General features: G+C 38.4%; 1 long non-coding RNA gene across 1 annotated transcript in view; it reads left to right on the top strand.

The window, feature by feature from the left end:
- Positions 1-7,961: 7,961 nt before the first annotated feature.
- LOC129057681 (uncharacterized) overlaps positions 7,962-17,760 on the top strand; it is a 66,668-nt gene continuing 56,869 nt past the window's right edge. The window contains exon 1 of the long non-coding RNA XR_008522391.1: positions 7,962-8,008. This is a non-coding gene — a long non-coding RNA (uncharacterized LOC129057681). The remainder of the gene's footprint in view (positions 8,009-17,760) is intronic.

The raw sequence follows: 17,760 nt of genomic DNA, 5'->3' as shown, positions 1-17,760 counted from the left end.
ATTTTGACTCATCTGTGGTGGTAATTGTGGCATGAAGTGTTCAGAAGTGTTTTTTGTTCTTTCCATGGATCTCTCTTTGGTGAGATTCCTTAGGAAATAAATAAAAGACATTTTTGAATAAGAAGTTAGTAAAAGTCATAAAGGACTAGAGTTAGAGTAGATATTGTGCAGCTGTGTCTGGCTGAAGCCAGAAAGTGAAAATTAAGCAGCTGACACATATCTCCTTATAACTTTCATTGAGCAGACAACCTCCCCTCACCCCCACCACTCCTGTCTTACTCTATGTACATTTTTTAATGTGAAAAGGATTTAAAAATGTTCTAAAGTTAATAAAATATACAACTTGACCTGGTTAATCTGAATCAGTTTGCAAACTCCCTTTATATTTGGATAAAAAAAAAACCTTCAGATTAACAAACTCTTGGCAAATTCCCTGCCTCTCATGTTAGTGAATTCTTTACTAGTTACATTTCCGGCTCCCCAGACATGGGGATGAATTAAAGCCTGGAAAAACCAGGCAGGGCTGTAATTACATTAAGCATTTTTTTTTTTTTTTGCAATAAGAAAAAGTGTGTCAGAGCATAAAGATATCCTTAAGGTGACATTTGCTTTGACCTGCCAAGTTTTGGACTATGCCCCAGGTTCTTGGATCCAATAATAGAGAACATTTAGCCAAAGACACTTTCTACCTTTCTGATCATTACAGATTTTGTCATTAATGTAAGTGATAATGCTCCTGGCTAGACAAATTGAAGGGTAGAGGTGGGTGGTTCAGAGAAAGCTGGAAGAACCTGAGTTGACCCAAGTTTTCAGACTCCAGCTTTAAAGTTGCTTGAGAAACCGGGGTCTGGTGAACAAGTGAGGGAAAGTGCATTAGGGAAAGAGTTGTCATCCTCGAATTGGAGAGCAGTCAGATGTCCCTCTTATTTCCTCCCTAATATCCTTCCAAATTTTCCTCATGACTTGCCTTTTTCCAGAGGCCTTTCCTGACGAATCTACTTCCATCTTAATTATTTTCATAGGGTTATTCCAATTGGAATGATACAATATTGCTTTCAACTTGGTTTATGTTCCTACTTAGGTTTTGTTTTTCTTTTTCTATGATAGCTCCACATCTTCTGCCTTGCTCTTGGCACTGCTCAATGCTATCTATACAATATGTGCTTAATACTTTGTTGAGGGCATTATGAAAGAACTTAATGCTCAGAAAGAGAAAATGTAGAAAGCCAGCACCCAACCACCTTGCAGGAAATTTTCCCTGCATAATCACATTTATCACTCTCATAAAATATAACACTATCCTTATTACTATTGGCAGTAAAAGAAAGCCTCTAATGTATACCTTTCCTACCACACCTCACACACTTAACTATTAAGGGAATTCTAAATAGAAGCATGGAAAGACATGGAAAAGGCCAAATTCTTCCAGTGGGAGCCAAATGACCTGGAGTGTGGAAGTTTGATTCTGAACTTAAAGTGGTCTGGGAAAGCATAAACCTTGATATCTGAAATGTGACCCAGTGGCCCCTCCAGTGTTTTGAAATGGAGTCCTTCTTTTAAATTCTTCCCCCAGTCCTTCTTTGAGGAAAAGTAGTCTGAAGCTTACTTTCAAAGCCCTTAAGTGTAAAAATAAACAAGCATTCGGTCAATAGGGCCCCTGATGCCTTGCTATACCACAACATATTTTTGAGTCATAAATCATGAATCTGACAGGTCTATGATGATGCATTGTGTTAATACATCATAATGACAATACTGACGATGTATTAGTGCAGTATATCCTGAAAGCCTATCTCTTTAGAATTCTGTGTTTATAGATAGCAAAGGAAGGATTTGAGGTGGTGAAACTGAGAAAGAGAGAGGCATATGGGAGGGTCAAGAATGACGATCATCTTTCTTTTCTGACAAAGCAAGAGCCAGAAAGGGAAAACAAGTTTCCATCTCTTGGGCACTAATACCTTCTGTTTCTCAGTAGTTGTATCATGTATGCAACTCCTGGAGGTGTATACTCTACTGAATCTAGGTCATACAACTAGGTGTTGGCAGAGCCAGACTGGATGCAGACTTCTGAGTTTCAGCCACACACTCTTCCTAACACCTCCAAACTTTAGGATGAATGAAATATATCCTAGGTACACGAAACTCTGTTCTAGATGAACCCATTGACCAAATGTTTTGGTTATGTTTGCACATGCTGGTGTGTGCTAATGTTTACAGTCCTTAGCAATGAGTGGCCTTTTCTTCCTAGGCTTCTGCTAAATGATGGAGTTTGATGCAGAGCCTAGGAGTGGTAATGCAATCATTTCATTTGTTGGGCATTCACTGTTAGAACAGTTGGGGCCCAGTGTTTATTACACCTGGCCCATCAGACCAAGCTAAGTGTTAATCACATATCTGCTTCTTTTGCAAACCAATTGATCAGAGCTCTTTGCTTTTTTTTCAGGAGAATATTTGACAATAATAAAAACAGTTAGTCCTTAGGTTTAGCTTATGGTCTTGCCTATAAAATAAATGAATTATATGGCTATTTTGCCATCTTTGCAATGGAAACAACTGGAAAAATTGCATGCTGTTTGTGAAAGAAATCTCCTGTATATCATACCTATCAAATTTTCAACTGTCGGTCATTTCCAGTTAACTGATAATTGGCTTTGACATTCTTCATTTAATTCATTGCAATTCAATTTTAAGACCTCCAAAAACAAACAACAAATGAACAAACAAACAAAAAACAAAGGAAAATAAAGAAAGAAGTTAAGTAGAGCGATAAAAGTTATTCATTTAGAAGTGCAATGATCATACTGAGGGAGAGAAGGAAATTCAGTGGAATTGACATGTCTATGATTAGGAGATAGGCTGAGACTTATTTTTGTATCACTGAAGAGTAAACTAAAGTTTAAATTAGATTATACAATGGCTGGTTATTTATAGGCACACATATTGAAGTAAATCTCTATATAAGGACAAGCATCTTACTTTTAAAATTCAAATTACAAATAAGTTTACTGAAATACACAAATAAGTACATTCTTGAAATTAGCAAAATTGCTTTTCTTCTTCAACAAATTCTGTAATTCAGATTTTGCCAATGATGGTAAGTGTCTACATGGTATAAGCGAAAGTTTGATGCATATGGAAGTCAAGCAAGAAAGTGGGCAGTTCTTACCTGTTGGCATTTTGACACCATACTGTCATATTTTGTGAGTGTATATTTTGCTACATAGAGCCTATTTCTATGGACTTGCAAATAGTCTGTTTCTTCATAGACTTGCTATACAGATGTGGGTAAAGATTTTTTACATCTTCCATACTATATCTGTATTTCCAAAGTGTGGACCCTTGATGCCTGTCTACTGGTGATGTCGATATTTGCTGATATAATCCATTTCTGATATCTTGACTTCCTCACGCTCCCCACCTCCAAAATTGAGATTTGCAATGTTTTGAGAACATTCAATGAAAATTAATAATAGATGCCTTTATGGAGATAAACAGTTTTCAGGACCAGATTATATATTTTAAAATACTCACAGATATTTTCTGTTCAGCCAGTTTCTACCAGTAAGTGTGGCAGCCTGGGGTAGGAGGAACTTTATTACCTCCCACTGAGTGCTAGGGGACCATTAGGTAAATAACTGACTCTCCCTCAATGGCTGTCTTGCAGCCAGATGGAGTGAGTATCTACAGAGGGACATTTACTCCTAGAGCTCACCAACTATGGTTCACTCCCGCCTGAGCAGGCTCCACTGACCATCAACTTTGATGGTTATTGCTGTCCAAAGAATTTTAAGGTTGCTGTGGAGAATAATGACAAAACCCATGGGTCCTGTGGCAAGACCCCAGAACTTTGAAGGTCCTCAGCTCTCTGACCAGTGGGCTTGTGGTAATATTTGTTGCTCTTGGCCTTGGAGTCAATCTGTTCCACACCCAAATGAGCATCTGGAGAAAGTATGACTTCTAAGAACTGTTCCCAGAGGCCATATCTGTCTCTCCATTACCAGAATAAAAATAGTCCTGGCTACTCCAACATACCCAGCTAATGAAAAGCTGTCTTATTTAGCCCAGCCAGCTTACACCAATGACCTATAGGTCGACTTTCTCCTGCCTGCTTACATTTCCCACCAAATCAAGGGCATAGAGGACTTAAACATCTGTCTAAAAAATTCTCCTCGTTGTCATTCCCCAGGATTTATACATCATTTTGCTCTTATAAATCTACAAGGTATTAATGCATGAGACCCTGGGGAGGGTACATGGACAGACATGGAGAAAAGCTTTCTTTTCCTGCTCCAGGGCCACCGACCTCTTAGGGCCTCACTTTCCTTGTTTGTACAATGAAAATTTGTATTCAGTGAAAATTAAGGCATGTCAAGCAGTATCTTATGCTTAGGGTATATCATTATAACATTTAATAGTAAAGTAAAAAAACATGTACTATACTATCACAATTATAGAAAACAGCTTTGAGGCCTACAGATTTTTCTGCAGTTGGTGCAGGTTAAACCTGCACTCTATAGTGAGATAACAAATCCTTTTTTTTCCCACCACTATCAGAAACATATTCCAAGGCACTCAGACCCTAAGCAGGTCCCCTCACACCAAATTTCCCCGAGCTGTCCAAACCAAAGTTTGTACAATGCTGCAGGGAAATTAGGATGGGGAAAATGATTCAAAATGGTGAGCCACGCGAGAGGAGGAAAATCACATGTCAATGTATACCAGCAAACGTTCACTGTTTCACCTGAATTTAGAGTTGGGATGGGAGAGAAAATGGTGATTAAGGGTTTGTTCTTTGCGTGTGTTCTGAGGGGGTGGTATGGGTTCTGAGGGGGTTCATCCATTTAGAATTGCTGTGGGACTGTTTGTTTCTTTTCACATGGCCACAGCCTACTCCTGCTTGGTCAATATTCTATGGTGTACTTCTTCATCAAATTGCCAAAATTCTAGTTAAGTCTTCTGTTTGGGGAAACTCACCTGAAAATTTGTATTTGAACACTAAAACATGCCCATATTTCTGTTTTATATCCTAAGACATGAACTCAAATGGGAAGTTCCTTTTCCTGGGCTATTGAAATAGTTCTTTAGTATATTACTGTAGTGGGGAGAGAAAAAATTGTATCTTAAAACCCAAATCGCCTCCATCAGAGGGTGGGTTCTTGACCTCAGGATTTTTGCTTTGACGAGAGACTCAATGAGTTGGCCTCAGAGATATTTGGAAGGGGAGAATACAAGGAAATTAAGAAGAATATGGAGTTTCTGGAGCAATCTTGTGAGTCAACAGAAAAAGAGAAATGAGAGAAGAAAGGGAAGCAACTGGATAATAACAGGCTAGGGTGAAGGGGCTAGTGTTGTGCTGTGTGGAGACTTTTAGGAACAGGGACTGCCCCCATTGGTGGTCTGTGTTGCTGTGACATAAACACCCTCCTGCTCTCTGCATGCCACATCTCAGCTGGAATGAAGTCTCTGTGCACACAAGTGTATTGTGTTAATACAATGATTGTAGAGCTGGAGGAAGCAGCTGAGTTTTCCATTTAGGTGCTCTTTGGGCACAGCAGGCCCAGAATGGCAAGATCACCCATACCCTGAACTGATCTAGGAAAAGGAAGAAGTTCAATCTAGAGGTAACTATGAGAACACCACTTCTGAGAATTTGCAAGAATCTCAGGGACTCTTTCAGGCTCCCATAAAGCATGGAATGTGAAGCTTGTGACTATCTTATCTGCATTGTAAAGGGCAGGGAGACCCCAGCTGACATATGGGTTCCATTATGGGAGAAGACTTTTGTTACAGCAGCGTTGGGAATTAAGCTAATCTCTTTGTATCAGACTTTATCTGTTTGTGGTAATATTTTGTGGAATAAGATAAGCCCTGGAATATATTCAGATGTGGGTGACAAGTGATTTTATAAGTCAGTTTTGCTCAACATGGACTATTTGACTTCTAATGCAAATCTCCTTCCTCCCATACCACCCCCTCAGAACACACACAAAGAACAAACCCTTAATCACCACTTTCTCTCCCAGCCCAACTCTAAATTCAGGTGAAACAATGAACGCCTGCTGCTATAAATTAACATGTGATTTTCCTTCTCTCGCGTGGCTCACCATTTTGAATCATTTTCCCCATCCTAATTTCCCTGCAGTGGGTTCTGTTGTCTGCCTTCAGCCCTTGGCTATCCTCATGACCAGCCCCTCCTCTGCGAAGAGGGGGCTTCACTTCCTCTTATATCTTCAATGCACCACAGTGACCTTAGAGGCTGATGCAGGTGCTTTGGGAGACCAGTTCATCAAGTGCTGCAGACAGCGAGGGCTGGGGTGAGCCATCAGGCCCTCAAAACTATGGTCTAGAACTGCCCTGGACCGGATTAGTAATGGTGACCTGGAGGTGAAAGGCTCTGTATTCCATTACCAGTCTCCTGAGTAATCTACCTAATTCAGTATCCTTTCATTTAATTGAAACATTATTTTCTCTCTGTTAGCCAGGGCACTCAAGCTGGTATAGCAGTGTTAATCTTTCAGCTGATTTCCATCTTTGCAGAATTACCTTTCTAGCAATTAGACCCACTGGTATAAATTTGCTTTGCTCCTTCCTGGAGTTCAACATTAAAATGGAAATCTCCAAGCTCAACACGTTTTCCTCCAGGCTGACCCAGGGCAGGTATTAATTAACTGGGGTGTTGTGAGAAGGTTGAGCTGAAAAAGCCATGTAGGAGAATGCTACTCTTGGGATATCTCTGCGGCCAGCAGATGGATTAAAGAGGGTGAGACCCGGATGGAGAAGAATCACATTTAAAGTTACGTGAAATGACCGCACTATTAGTGAACCCGGGAGCAGAACAATGGTTATTCTGGAAGTACATCAGTACGTTCAGGTAACAAATCTTCTGCATCCTTTAGTTGAAGTCTGAATGTAGCTAATTTGTGAACATTCTATAAGACACACAGGGTTACAGTGATAAACTGTCTCAGCTTGTTGGGGACTGAGAGATTCTGGGACCAGAGAGACTTTCTGAGTAAAATTGTCAAAGACCTGCAAAAACTAGGATGTGTTGGTCACCCTGCTAGGTTCAAGTTTTTATTTTAAGCAGTCTCATTCTGTCACCCAGGCTGGAGTGCAGAGGCATGATCTTGGTTCACTGCAACCTCCACCTCCCAGGTTCAAGTGATTCTCCTGCCTCAGCCTGCTGAGTAGCTGGACCACAGCTGGCTAATTTTTGTATTTTTATTGCAGACAGGGTTTCACCATGTTGGCCAGTCTGGTCTCAAAATTCTGACCTCAAGTGATCTGCCCGCCTTGGCCTCCCAAAGTGCTGGGATTATAGGTGTGACATGCCAGTTGATTTCTCACATTATTTGCCAAATGGCGACAATAAGTTGATACTCACCCCTCATTTTCTGTCATTTGACTTTTTCTGAAATCTGGTGTCTGCTCCTACAAAAACAGAGAAATTAACCCTGGATTTTCAAGGTGGATAGGATTGCTAATTGTCAAATCCAGTGACCTTCTCTTAGAACTTGCCCTCTCTCTAGCATTGAACATGACTGAATACATCTCTTTTTTGAACTCTCTTCATTTGATTTCTAGAGCTGTGAAATTTTCTTATTCTTCTTTCTAACCATGTCTCTCTCTCCATTGCTTGAATTTCCACCAGCAGGCATGCCTGTTCTTTCTCTGCAGTTATTCCTGTAGACTCTGCTGGTAATCTGCCTATTGCCCCTCAGTCCTGCATTTTATGCTCTGCTTTATCCTGCCAGGGCTGGGAGTTAGCAAATTCTTATTTCCTTGGGTTCACTCGCCAGCTGGTTTGCCATTTGGTTCTGTCAGTAGAGGCACCTGGGGGAGGTCAGAAGGCAGGAGAAACTAGAAACCTCCTTCTCCTGACTCCAGCAGTGTGGCAGTCACTCACAGGGACAGATAGTTGCCATGGCACAACAGAATGTAGGGCATTCTAGTCTCCAGAAGCCTGGGCAGGGGCGTGTCTTCCCAGAAGCTCCAGGCCTGGTCAATGGTGAGTCTGGAACTAAATTTTGACAGCTTTTCCAATAGCACAGAAGCCAGTGAAGCTGAAGGCTCCAGCTCAGGCACATTCAACACTTGCATCCTCTGGCTATTGGCAACCCCACCTGTTACTCTTCTAGCCCTTTTGATATTGTCATAACCAATTCTGTGCCCTTAAGTGTGAAATATACAGAGTGGATGGTGGTTTCCTGACTGAGTCTTGACTGATCTACTCTTGGGCTTTCAATTCTTTTTTTTTGTTGGTTTGTTTGTTTTTGGGGGGTGGGGATGGAGCCTCACTCTGTAGCCCAGGATGGGGTGCAGTGGCACGATCTTGGCTCACTGCAAACTCTGCCTCCCAGGTTCAAGTGATTCTCCTGTCTCCACCTCCTGAGTAACTGGGATATAGACATACGCCACCACGCCTGGCTAATTTTTGCATTTTCAGTAGGGATGGGGTTTCGCCATGTTGTCCAAGCTGGTCTCAAACTCCTGACCACAAGTGATTCACCCGTCTCGGCTTCCCAAAGTGGGATTTTGATTCTTAATGTTACATAAAAGACTCGACCTCGGGCCTGCATCAAAAACCACTGTCAGGACCTATCCACATGGTTGTAATGCTAGTTTATACTATACTAGTCGTCATCCTACAACTCTTGATCTTCCTTCCCAATTACTAAAACAGCGACTAGTGATGAAACTATCATTCTTCTATTTATCATGGACACTTGCCACTCCGTTGCTTCCAAAACCTAATCAATCACCAATTCTTGTCTGTTTATTAGAAAAACAAAATTATTTCACATGGGTCATTTTGTTTCTTTTCCTTGGTTTTGGACTCTGTAACGTCAAGTCTGAACAAAAGCAATATCTTTCTCATTTGTTAAGAAAATACTATTAATACCTGCTGTCTTGTAAAGTAGTGGCTACCCTGGAGAAAGTACTTATTTACATGATTTCCAGACAAATTGCCTTGACTCTAGGATACATGCTGTCTCCTCCTGCAGATGAGGTGACTGAAGCTTAGAGGTTAACTTTTCAAAAGTCACAGAGGTGTTAAGTGGAAGAGCCTGGATCTGAACCTAGGTCCTTGTCACTCCATAATGTATGTGTTTTCCTTCAGTCCCTCCCTTTTTAGTCTCTTCAACATCAAATCTGTCACATAACCAGCCTGGTTAATGTTCCTAAAGTTTACTTTTAAATCACCTGACTCATAGACAGGATTCAGTAAATAGTTACTGAATGAACTGAACATACTACTCCTCTAATTAAACACTTTTAAAATAAAGTTTTAACAGCTTGATTGAGGTACAAAAGGCATATAATAAACTACATGTATTCAAAGTGTACAGTATAATAGTTTTTGACATATACAAACCTGTGAAATTAATCATTACCATAATCAAGATAATGAACGTCTCCATCATTTCCTAAAGGTTCCTCAAGCCCTTTCTCATTTCTCACTCCCACCTCTCTCCACACCTACCCACTACCTTATCCCCCAGTGATTCCCAGGAAAGAACTGATCTGCTTTCTTTCACATAGATTTGTTTGCATTTTCTAGAATTTTATATAAATGGAATCAGACAGTGTGTAAGATTTTTTTCTCTAGCTTCTCTCACTCAGTGTACCTATTTTGAAACTCATCCATGTTATTTCAAGTATTGCTATTTTTATTATTAGTGATAGCCCATTATATAAACATTAATTTGTTGATTCATTCACTTGATGATAGCCACTTAAGTTTCTAGTTTTTAGCTATTACAAATAAAGCTTCCATTCAGCATTCACTTAAGTCTTTGTCTAGGCATATGCTTCTGTTTCTCTTGGGTGAATGTATAGATATGGCATGGCTGGGTCATGTGGTAGGTGTATGTTTAACTTTTTAAGAAACTGTCAAACTGTTTTCAAGTGGTTGTATCATTTTACATGCCCACCAGCAGTGTATGAAAATTCCTGTTGTTCCACATTCTTGTCAACACTTGGTATGAACGGTCTTTTCAATATTAGCCATTGTAAAAGGTATGGTAGTATCACATCATGGTTTAAATTTTCACCTTCCTAATGACTAATAATGTTGAGCATCTTCGTGTGCTTTTTGTTATCCATACATGTTTGCTGAAGTGTCTGTTCAAATATTTTGCCCACTAAAATATTCAGTTGTTTGCATTTGAGATTTCTCATATTTTAGATTTCAATTCTTTATCAGATATGTGATTTGCAAATATTTTCTCCTAGTCCATGTCTTGTCTTTTCATCATTGCCTTCTGAAGAGCAGAATTTCTTACTTTTCATGAAGTCCAGTTTATCAAATTTTTGTTTAGTGCATAATGTTTTGGTATTATATCTAAGAAAGTGTGACCTAACACAAATTCACAAAGATTTTCTCTTATTCTTTTTCCTAGAGGTTTTAGAGTGCCAGGTTTTACACTTAGCTCTGTAATTCATTTTGAGTTCACTTTTGTATACAGCTGTATTGGTTGAGGTTTAGTTTTTGCCAATGAATCTCCCATCTTTTTAGCACCATTTGTTGAAAAGACTGTCCTTTCTCTATTTAATTGTCTTTGCACCTTTGTTGAAAATCAGTTGACCATATTTATATGGATCTGTTTCTTCTCAGTTCTGTTTCAGTGATCTATTTGCCTATGTTGATGTTAATACCACAATCACTCTAATTTTTAGATCAATCTTGATGTTAGGTACTGTAAGTCCTCCAATTTTATCTTTTTGAAAGTTTTCTGGTCTATCTTAGGTCTTTTGTATTTCTATGTGAATTTTAGAATCAGCTTGCCAATTTCTACAAGATCTTGCTAGGATTTAGTTGTGATTGTACTGACTCTCTAGATAATTTTAGGGGGAATTGACTCCTTGATAATATTAAGCCTTGCAGTCTATAAACGTGGTATGTTTCTCCATTTACTTAGATCTTCTTTAATTTATCTCAGCATTGTCTTATGAATTTTATTATATAAATTTTATGTATCCTTTTGATGTTAATATAAATGGTATTGATTTTTTAAAAATTCGTTTTCTGAATGTTGTTAGTCCATAGGAATACAATTTTCCCCAAATCTACAAACTTGCTAAACTCACATTAGTGATTTTAAAAGAGATTATATAAGATGTAGTACATAGACTATGATGTAACCTATTAATAAAGACAGTTTTACCTCTTTCTTTCCAATCTGGATGTCTTTTTTTTCTTGCCTTATTAAACTGGCCAGAACCTCTAATATTATATTGAGTAGAAGTGTTGAGAGTAGACATTCTTGTCTTTTTCCTGATCTTAAGGGGAAAAGCCTCCAGTATCTTCATTTTAAGTTTATTGTTTGCTATAAGTTTCTTTTAAGTTCCCTTTATCAGACTAAGGAAATTTCCTTCTATTCCTAATTTATCAAAAAGTTAATCCTATTTTCATGTGTTCCTATAAATATTCTCAAGCTTGGTCAAATATTTTTTCACTATCAATTCCTGGCTTTTGAATTTCAAAAGCCTGTGTCTCATGGTCCTGAGAGTAACTCATGTTTATATAAAATAGATTTTGCAGAAGTGCTCACTGCTTTTCTGCTCACTCCAGCCTTTCCTACTTGGCTAAAGAGGAGAAAGAATGAACAGGGAAGGAAAAGGGAAGCAGACCTGCAAGGACTTCTAGACAGGGGCCACTTCTTTTTCTAGCCTCTAATCCAATGAATAGGAAGTTCCTGGAACCACGAGTTGGCCAGTGTTCCATCGTATTTATCATGTTATGCCTTTGCTACCATGTTAGTTGATCTTGCTTTTACAAATGGTTATCCACTTCATCATGTTACTGGTTAAGTGGATATTTTGCTTTTTTTTTTTTTTTTTTTTTTTTTTTGAGTCGGAGTCTCGCTCTGTCGCCGAGGCTGGAGTGCAGTGGTGCAATCTCAGCTCACTGCAAGCTCTGCCTCCCAGGTTCACGCCATTCTCCTCCTCAGCCTCCGGAGTAGCTGGGACTACAGGCGCCCCCCACCTCGCCCGGCTAATTTTTTGTATTTTTAGTAGAGACGGGGTTTCACCGTGTTAGCCAGGATGGTCTCGATCTCCTGACCTCGTGAACCGCCTGCCTTGGCCTCCAAAAGTGCTGGGATTACAGGCGTGAGCCACTGCGCCTGGCCAATATTTTGCTTTTACATTTATTTAATGCCATCTAGCTTTTTATTATTTACTTAAAAAATTCAAAAAAGTATTTAAGAGAATTTTCATCTTGTCTACTTAATCTTAAATCTAAGATTTTTATTATAAAATCTAACATTTTACTATTTGTTTTATCTTCAGCTTACTTCAAAATTGAAAGCAAGAATCATTGCCTTGAGGGTGGGATCTGTGAGAACTATCTATAGATTAAGCAGGGATGGCTGGAAGACTTTCCATTTCCCAGGGTCCTCTTCAGTAGATTTTTCAAACCCACCTCAATATTCCTCAGGGCTGCAGCACTGCAAGAAGCACTGTTCAAATTTGTGTTCCATGTAAATGTTAGGAGGAAACTGCTCCAGAATTCCATTCACACTTGCATGCAATACAATGTGCATAATCTCTGAAGGTGCACAACAGTGATACTGGCCACCTTGCAAAGATGATACACTTCATTTTAAAGTCTTTCAACTGAATAAAACAATAGCTGCATGGGTCAATCTCTCTTTCCAAAGATCACATTAATCCTGCATTCAGTCACAGCACAGCCAAACCATTGAAATGATGTTGTCTTTTCACATCACAAATCATCCAAATCCTTTATAGGGATATGAATTATTTAAACTGATGATCTCTTTTTAGTACAACCACTGGACAAGAGGTAAATAATATGCATATTATAAGAAGAAATTGTATAGGAAGTTTCCAGCCAGAAAGGGCTCTCAAATAACTCATTTATTTCATTTTTCTTTACAATTTATAAAAATTCCAATATTTTTATGTTATTTAAAAAAGTGGGTACAATGTAGAATAGCAAGATAAAAATATGGAACTAAAAGTTAAAAATGGGAATTAAATAGCATATGTCATTTAAGTTTAATTTTGATAATGACCCAAATTACCTTAAAGGTAAGCAGTTGTCAATAGACGCTTCTTACAGGCAGAATTAAAAAAAGAATTCTCTAAGTGTATAGACTGAAGGCAAAAATCAAGTTGACTAAAGCTGGAATTAAGGTTGACAGTGTTATCAAGAGGAAGGCAGCACCACCAGTGATGAATGATACACACGCATACACATACACACACACACACACACACACACAAAAGAAACACAATTTTATTGAATACTTGCCAAGTCTTACTCTGTAATTATACATGACAGTTTCCTAAAGAATACCTCTGAGGGTAAATGAACTGAGGGCAGGCTCCTTTACTCCCTAAATTAAAAGACAAGCGTGGATAAACCTAACTTTCTACAAAGTAATTTGATTGACATTCACTACTTCCTCCATAGATGTTATGACCGCCAACCCAATGAGATTCTTAGTAAATAAACTTTCCAAATACCCTGAGGCTCACCACTGTAAGGACTCTATCCCTGATGTAGGCCCTATCTAATTGATACCCTCTTTAAGTGCTTGTATACATTTCATTTTTTTCTCTGCAATTTTATCCCTTTCTAGATGGACATAGATCTTTAGTAGAGGCTGTGAAAGACCCTCTATAGATGGGTGATGAAGTACTTGCTCTTCAGAAATGTGCAGTGTTGTGGGGAAAAATATTTGCATACATGAAAGATCTGCATGTAGTCAAGTGATAGAATCAACTGGATGATATTCTGTAGCCAGTTATACCCGCCTGCCTTTACACACAGAAAAGATTCCATTGAATTCCCATTGTGAAATAATCACATGGCCTGCTGTGTGGAGAATAGATTATAGAGGGACAACTACAGAAAAAAAGAAACTAATTAGGTGGCTTCAATGAGAAGCCAGGCAAGAGATGAGGGTGGCTTGGACTAGGGGATAATGGTAGAGAGTATATGTGTTTTGGTCTTAATATTCTCTCTCTCTCTCTTTCTCTCTCTTTTTTAAACATTTTAGCATCTTTGAAATTGGTATGCGTCTTGTGATTGATGGCTTCTTACCATCACTGCAGAACAGGAGACATAGAGATGTAGTTGCCACTTTTCTGCACACACACATAGTTGGTTTCGCATTTTTATTCTCACTCAATTGCATCACAGGTTCCTGGAGCTTTGCAGCTTCAGTTCAAAATCTGCAGGAAGCAGAGCATTGCATTGCCCACTACTCTTAATGGCACTATGGATGATATTTTGTGGAAAACCATGTACTTGTATGATTCTGAATCGAAAGTAATTAAGAAGCTAGGTTTTCAAATCAATCTTTTTGGAAACTTTAACCAACTTATTTCACATACACTTTCCTCATACTGAATAATGATATATGGCAAACTTATGTTTACATAAGTGGAGAGGTCTTCAAATACATATAAAATAAAAATTCTAAGCAATAGCACTTGTCACAGATTGCTAGATTTTTTTTTTCTTTTTTAGGGATGGGTAAGATAATCATGTACCTCACAATTGCTGGTAGCTTAGATTCTATAAATTACTGTATTTTGAGAGTAGATTTAATGAGAAGAATGAGAGGAAAAGAGTCAAGGATGACTCCAAACTGTTTTGTCAGAGCAACCAATAACCTGGAGCTCCCAGTCACATAGAAAGGGAGAATTCTCCAGGGAGGAGAGTGGGGCAGGAGCCCTTCTTGGGGGCATGTAAGATTTGAGATGCTTCTTAGGCATCTGCGTTAGTTTTCTAGGGCTGTTGTGACAAAATACTAAAACTGCATGGCTTAAAATAACAGATATTTATTGCCTCACAGTTGTGGAAGCTAGAAGTCTGAAATAAAGTTGTCATCATGCTCTCTCTGGTGACTCTAAGGAGGAACACTTCCTTGCCTCTTCTAGCTCCTGGTGTTTGCCCACAAGCCTCATTATTCTTTGACTTGTCCATGCATGCCTCCAGGCACATTGCCCTCTTCTCCCTCTGCATCTTCATTTCATCTTCTCTCTGTTTGTGTCTGTCTCTGTATCTAAATTTTCCCTTTTATGAGGACACCAGTCATATCAGATCAGGGTCCACCCTAATGACCTCATTTTAACTTGTAAAGACTTTATTTGCAAATTAAGCCACATTCTGAGGTACTGACACTTCAACATATCTTTCAGGTGGTGGGAAGACACAAGTCAGTCCATAACAACCTCCAAGTAAAGAGGTCAAATAGACAGATGTCAACGAGGCAGTCTAAAGTCAGGAGAGAGGTTTGGTCTAGAGACAAAAATGTGGGAGTCATCAGCATTCTAAATGGTATAAATAAGACTGGGTGAGATCACCAGAAAATGAGTGTAAACAGAATGAAATCGGAAGTCATTTAGAAGTTGGGAACTGTGGAAGAAGTGTCAATATGTCATATTGGGAAGATGTGTTCTAGTGCCTCAGGTAGGTGGAACTTATAATGAGTCTGCCAACCTTAGAAGAGCTTTGAACTAATTTTTTAAAATGCCTGTTACCGAAGAGAATAGGGCTGAGTAGATATTCCTAAGTCAATTTGTCTAAATAAAAACTACTCTCAAAAACACAGTCAGATAACTGGTGCTAAATTTCAGTAGAACATCCCATTAAAACTCACTAAAGAATAAAAGAAAATAGGCATGGATTCTGCATAGTGCAAAAGAGTCTAACCTTAAGTGGGCAGGCTTTCAGTTACAATGTATGAAAATTTTTTGGATTATACAGTCACACAAGTAAGTTTTCCAAAAGTAAAATTTTCTAGTTGTGATGGAATTTAGAGTTGAGTGTGGTTTTCTAACATCCTGCTGACAGACAAGGAAAGGGAGGTCTGGAGCTACCCAGGGACTAACCCAGCTAAGACGGCATACCTAAAAGGACATGACCCAAGGCCAACAGAGTCCTTTTACTTCCAGTTCAATGTGCTTTCTAGCACACTGCATCATTACACAATTGAAAGAAAAAGCACCAGAGAATTTTATGAGAAGAGTCATAACTTTAAACACAAATCAAAGCCTTATTCCAGTAAGAACAAAGTAAAAATGTATAAAGATCACAGTTGCATATCGGAATGCCATGGATATTTTATCACCACTTCATGGATCTTTAGAGTTTCATTGGACAGTCACTTAGCTTGAGAAATTCAGTTTAAGTGTTGTTAGAAACAAAAATAAGATAAAGTAAAGCTGCATCCTCCACTTAGGGCAGTTTGATGTAAAGGCAAAGAGGGCACTGAAAAGACTTCCATGAGGCAAATGCTTAAGTCTTGTTCAGTTAGTCTCAATAATTAATAAACATTAAGATTATTTGCATATCAAAATATGACCATTCTCTCCAAATAATATGATCACCCCTCCTTGTGAATAACCCTTAAATTTTATCAATATCTTTCACTTTCAATTTGGTATAGGCTCAAACTTATATCACTTCCATAATAAAGGTTAATCTCTCTCTCTCTGTGTGTGTGTGTGTGTGCGTTTGTCTGAGAAAGAAAGTTCCTCAGTAAAAAGCTACTCACTAAATTAAGTAGTAAAAAAAAGTTGAAGCTTTGCAGTTAGACCTGAATTCATATTTTAGCCTATTACTGATCAGCTATGTGACATTTCCAAGTTTCTTGATTTCTCTGGGGCTCAGACATCCCTAATTTGAGAATTGGGATGATATTATTCACTTGTAAAGATGGCTGTGCAATATAAATGACTTAGTTAAGATATATGAAATCTTAACACAGCACTTGGTACTTACTAAATATCCAAAAATGGCTTCACAGTAAATGTTTGTTTTAGTCATTTTTCTTCCTGTGGACAACATCTCTGCCACTGTTTATTTTCTAGTCTGTCCAGATCAGATTGTTTTATTTACCTTATTGTCATAGGTAGTAAAAACCAATACAAATATGTTTTATAATGTTGTGTTTCTTTTTATTCAAGAATCATAAACATTTACAATCCTTCAGACACCTTTTTAGTTGATCTCTTTTTGTATTTCGTGATTCCATTCAAGTTACAGAATAAGTAGCTCTTGTTTACGTATCAGCATATGTCTGCTTACTACTTAAGACAAATACTGTTTTCCTTCTATTGAGTAAAAGAAAGAGTTGCTTTTATAGAGTATAAATCTGAATTCATTTCATACCTTTACTTCACCCTAACTGCACAGACACCACCTTCAGGGTATATAGTACATAATTTAGGAAAAAATAATTTTGAAAAAAATCCCATTTCACTGTGGTTTCTCACGTATTTTTAAATGACTTAAGCTATTTTTCAAAAGGCTACTTAAAAGCTTTCTAACAAAAATTTAGATCTTTCCTCTATACAGTCACCACCCTGCCTATGACTAACTGATCTTTGAGGTTTAGACAGTAGCTTTGCTTAAGAAATATCTTCTAAATTTTGTCGGAAACATAAATAAAGTGTAATAAAACTGCCCCTTCCATTTGAGGAAGTTTTGTAAAAAAGGAAAGAGGAAATGAAAATTATTTCCAAAAATGTACTATTTTGCTGCATGCTCAAACTTGAGTCCTTTTTGCCTAGTGTTCATTTTAAAAAGAGCCAGTTAGACCAAGATGAGCAGATCATTTGAGGTCAGGAGTTCAAGACCAGCCTGGCCAACATGGTGAAACGTCTCTACTAAAAATACAGAAATTAGCTAGGCGTGGTGGCGGGCCCCTATAATCCCAGCTACTAGGGAGGCTGAGGCAGGAGAATCGCTTGAACCCGGGAGGTGGAGGTTACAGT

Source organism: Pongo abelii, chromosome 12 (assembly GCF_028885655.2).
Source record: "Pongo abelii isolate AG06213 chromosome 12, NHGRI_mPonAbe1-v2.0_pri, whole genome shotgun sequence".
Classification (NCBI taxonomy): Eukaryota; Metazoa; Chordata; class Mammalia; order Primates; family Hominidae; genus Pongo; species Pongo abelii.
This window is presented reverse-complemented; position numbering and strand designations above follow the sequence as displayed.